Source organism: Seriola aureovittata, chromosome 1, assembly GCF_021018895.1.
Source record: "Seriola aureovittata isolate HTS-2021-v1 ecotype China chromosome 1, ASM2101889v1, whole genome shotgun sequence".
Taxonomy (NCBI): Eukaryota; Metazoa; Chordata; class Actinopteri; order Carangiformes; family Carangidae; genus Seriola; species Seriola aureovittata.
In genome coordinates this window covers 26,595,701-26,600,628 of record NC_079364.1, presented here as the reverse complement: position 1 = coordinate 26,600,628, position 4,928 = coordinate 26,595,701, and the positions used below count along the sequence as shown (strand labels likewise).

Sequence of the window (4,928 nt, the reverse complement as noted above, 5' to 3'; positions counted from 1 at the left end):
GGTCAGAGAAGATGGACTGACTCTTAGTCTCTCTCCATCTCTCACACTGAATTTCAATGGAAAACAGCTGATTTGTCCCGTCTGTATAATAAACGAATCTATTGGCTCTTAAACTTTTTTTATTATCTTATTTTTCCTTCAAAGTTTTATTTTATTTTTTACTTTATGTTTACTCACCAGACTTTCTAAAGAGTAAACAGTCCAAATAAAGAACCACTATCAGTAATCAATAATCTGCAGTTTACCACAGTTCATCCTGCCGCTCTCTGCTTTGTTATTAAATGTGGAAACAGACAGTGCCGACGGTCATTCAATCCAACATGGCTTTGAACAGTGCTGCGCTGCCCTACCTTTTCATCCGCTACCTCTGACGTCAGAGGGCGCGGCCATTTTGTGATCACCGTCAAATTTGACACAATGAAGCAGGAAGTCAGATGACTTTACCATAAAATTAAAAGCGACCAAACGTTAAAAAAAGACTACAAAAACAATGTTGTTGTTGTTGTCGTTGTTGTCGTTGTTGTTGTTGTTGTTGTTGTGCAGGGTAATGTGGTTGGTCTATGGAGTGGATATTGAGTTCTCTTTTTGTGCATGCAGCCTCCATTAGCATAAACTAAGGGTAGGCCTTACTGAGAGAATTAATTTATAAAACAGGTAAGATTTTATTATTAATCTTATCGCAGATAGCTTATTATACTCCATTATTATTAATAGCAGTAGATTAGTCTTTAATGCATTAGCCTGTTTAATCACCACCTGATCCTGAACAGGTGGCGGTTGTTAGGACTCGTTTCTCTTGTTGCGGGACAGTTTTGTGAGAGGGAATGTTCCCTCCCTTTTTATTTGTTTTCCCCAGTTTTACGGGCGGTTTGAATTGTCTGAAGATGACGGTTCAATACTGTATCTGAGCAGGCTGGTGCTGAGACAGGTTAACTTCATTTACAGTTGTGTTTTCTCTCATTTGAAACATGTCCGCCGTTGGAGATGGCGCCAGCAACGGTTTGAAAAAACGTCATGGGGGTACCGTTGGTGACAAAATCTAGTCAGTTCACTGTCATGCTGAGGGTCCTCCATAATGGTTTTATTTTGTAAAATATTAACAGGAAGTGTGCAGTCCGTAAATCCGTTGGGCTTAACTATTGGTTGGGAGGAGGGCGGCGTGTTTCCACCGGGGACAGCCCTGTTAAACGGAGCGGTAGCACGGACGGACGCCTTCACCGTGTATCGAAACACTTAAAGCAAAATCGAAAGAAGAAGAAGAAGAAGAAGAGCCGAAGAAACTTGACTAGGTATGTTTGACTATCTTGTTTTTTGTTTGTTTTAGCCAAAAAAAGAACATGATTTAAAGTTTGAATTTTTCATAAAATATGTGGCTCTGAAGTTAACTGTAGACTGTTTCATCTTATTTATCATAGGGTGATATGTGCTGCGTTGTCGGTGGTTTGTCCAGCAATTGTAGGACTGTCTGGTGTTTGTTATGGCTATTGCCTTTGTTCGTGTTTTTACAGCACTGAAATGAAGTCATATATGAAGGGAGAATCATTATAAATGTTCCTCTGATGTTACTGAAGCACCTGAAGTGCCTCAGTCCCGATATATTTGTTTAAAGGATCTAACTTGGTGGTGTTTTCTCTACCCACTGATACAGTACCAGGTTTCCGTGTTAAACACGCTACATGATTAAAGTAACTGTTTGTCGTGAGGATTGAGTTAAAGGATAATTCAGCCTCTGTGGAGTTGTTTCTCGTGTGTCTAACGGCTTGCAGGGTTAAGTCGCAGTTAAAAAGCTCTTTGCAGACTGAATCATGTTCAGCACCGCGGACAGCTCCGGAGCAATCTGACGTACACCGACGCAACTGAACGACAGGCTGCAAAAATACTGACCGACAATAACACGCCTTAAATGCGAAACTTTGTCTCAAAAGTTCTGATTTTCGTAAAATGAGAAGGAAAAAATTTCTAACTCTTGGTACTGTTTAGGACGTTTGTCTGGTTGTGAATGAGGCAGGTCACTTCAAGAAATTATAATTTGATCTGGTCTGGAAACAAGTGAAATGAATCTATCTATCTATCTATCTATCTATCTATCTATCTATCTAATCTATCTATCTATCTATCTATTATGATAATGCATTAGTAGTATAGAGTAAACTCTCAGCTGGAATCCCAAATTGATGTTGTTGTTTTGTTGCTGAGGACACCAAGAGTGAAACGTTTTGCTCCTGTGTCTCCAGTGGCGACTTTAGTGATAACGGCTTATTTCACAAATTATTCATAGTCAGTGAAACCAGACAATAAAGTCATGTGACTACATCACTGTGTGTGAACTGATGCAGTTGTGAAGATGTGTGAGGTGTAATGTGATGTGTATATACAGGAATAACACTGCACCAAGTTGAGATTGAATGTGGTTAAATAATTTTAGTGAAAACTGTGTTATTCTAGAAATGCATGTGTGCCTCCATTCCAGGAAAAAAGAGTGTTATACAAACTCTTGGCCCCCCCTGCTTCCCATCCTGCCTTTGTACCTGTTTTAATGTCAGTGAGGACAAAGAGCTCAGGCCAACTCTACTAAGTAGATCAACACGTGTGTGTGTGTGTGTGTGTGTGTGCGTGTGTGTGTGTGTGTGTGTATGTGTGTGTCTGTGTGTAGTCTTTGGCAGCCTGGTGTTGTTTGTAATCAGGAGCAAACACACAGATATTTCAATTAGGGCAGGAAATGACCATAAAGCAAACAACATACGCTGGTATCCAACCAAAACATGTCCAACCACCCTTCATTTCTGCGCATTCCCTTGGTAATCTGTGCTGTGATTTTGTTTTTGCTTTAGTTTCATAGAAGTGATTTGTTGTGGAAGAAGTTGGAACATAAAAACTGTAAAATGTGATGAGCTCTGTTATGTGCATTTTGGCAGCAGCTTGTGAGTAACTCTACTCTAACAGGCACTTTGAAAGATAATCAAACAGGGTCCTATTTTGTTCTAAACATCTGGCCAGAGGCTGGGAAGCCGCTCCACAACTAACCACACACTACTTGGTTGGTAGGTGAAATCGTGATTTGAGCTGTTTCATGTGTTTTTACTGATTCTCTACAGCTTAGATGGTACGATGAACCAGGGCACACAAATAATCGGTTACATGGTGAGAAAATGGTTCCGGCTCAGCTCACAGAAATCTGCCCCCCTTCCCCTTCCCCTCCCGTCAACACCCGTCACTCACCACTTCACACACACACGTGCACACACTTGTCCCTTTCAAACCACATTCACACATTGTTGCTCGTTCATCTTGTTCTTTTTGTTCCAGTCTTCTTGTTGAATTTCAATGTGATCAGCTATAAAAATGCCAGATGGCAGAAAAACATTAATATCCAAGAATGCACTGTGATCACAATTTTCTTTTTCAGTGCATGTTGCTCACTTATTAGGTTTAGACAATAAAATGAGCAGAGAGATTGAATTTGCTGTCCATTCTTGGCAACTGTTGCCTCTTCTACCCTGAGGTATTTTCATATACAGACTTGTTTCGGATGTGTATGTTTATGTTTAGATGACATGTCATTTGTCAACATAGACTTAGAATGACTTATAAATAGACTTATAAATGTCACAGTTTGTCGTCTCGAGTTAATTCTGTCTTTTCTGGGAGGAGGTGTTTTTGGAAGTCCTGCAGGATGTTTTGGTCTCGCCCACATGCTGTGTATTAAGAGCTGAGTCATTTGTGCTGCTTACAGAGGAGCATGCTCGAGTTGCATGACTTCGGACTCAACTTGACTCGAAGAGACTTGCAACTGACTTCAACACCAATGACTTCACTTGGACCTCAGTCCCATGACTTGACGTCTCCATTTCCATGATCACAGGTGCTTTGTACAACCCACCAGCAGCAGCCAATCACATTGCACAACCTGGAGGGAAGTTGCGTTTGGCTGTGCACACCAGCACACGGAAAAATAATGAATCTTTTAGGATTTGAAATACAAAATTTAGGATTTCAGCCCTGACTCTGGACTTCATAGCCTTGACTTGAGACTTACTTGTATCTTGCAAAACAATGGACCTCATTCAGAAATTTCTTAAAAAGAAATTTCCTCTTAAAACCCACCCACGCACTTTTTACAAAGATTCTGACATTCACCAATGTTTTCTTATTTGGGATTTGTTCTTAGGTGAGAACAGAATCTACGCACACTAAAGAGTATTCTTATGCAAAATTGAATGCTGACATGTTTGAGCAAAATAAGCAGTTATTGTGTTTTCTTCTGTTCTACATTTACATAATATTAGCTATATTATTTAAATTACAATAATATTTTTGTCATTTATAATATTAAAAATTATATTGTTATTTTACAAAGCATTATGGTCTCTTAAAATGAGTGAATGCTACTTAACACTGATTTTGATTCCAGGGCTCTTTCTTTAGAGTTTAGTTTCAGCATTTTCTCAGCTTTCCCTTACAGTGTCTCTCTGTGACGTCTGTCTGTGTCTGCACACAACCCCTCAGTCTCACGCCCTTTTAAGGACATTTTCGGGCGTTTACCTATGCTAACTAGGGCCAACTGGCACACGCTTTCAGTTTACAAGGAGATTGGCATTGATCAATCTGAGAACACAGTTTTAAGGTTTAAGAACACGTTAATGAATCTGACGTAGAGTTTTCTTAAGAACAACTTAAGAACGAATTAAAGAAAATACTTAAGCAGATATTGGAGCAATGTTCAGCGAGGATCCATGTTTTGTTAGTATCTTGCATGTGCATGAGGACTGTGCTGACAACCATCTGGGCGACATGATGCACATTTCTGCTGTTGGTGTTCACTCTATAAACCATTATTTAGAGGGATGTGAGCATAGTTTCTGGCAGTGGCAGTCATATATGTGCTTGTTATTAGTATGTGCATGTGTGTGTTGTATATATTTGAATCC

At 39.7% G+C, this 4,928-nt stretch overlaps 1 protein-coding gene across 1 annotated transcript in view; it reads left to right on the top strand.

Annotated features, from left to right (window-relative positions):
• Positions 1-1,133: 1,133 nt before the first annotated feature.
• The window catches only part of LOC130169704 (synaptosomal-associated protein 25-A-like), a 38,934-nt gene continuing 35,139 nt past the window's right edge, over positions 1,134-4,928 (top strand). Inside the window, exon 1 of the mRNA XM_056376648.1 lies at positions 1,134-1,289. The gene's annotated coding sequence lies outside the window, so the exon portion shown is untranslated. The remainder of the gene's footprint in view (positions 1,290-4,928) is intronic.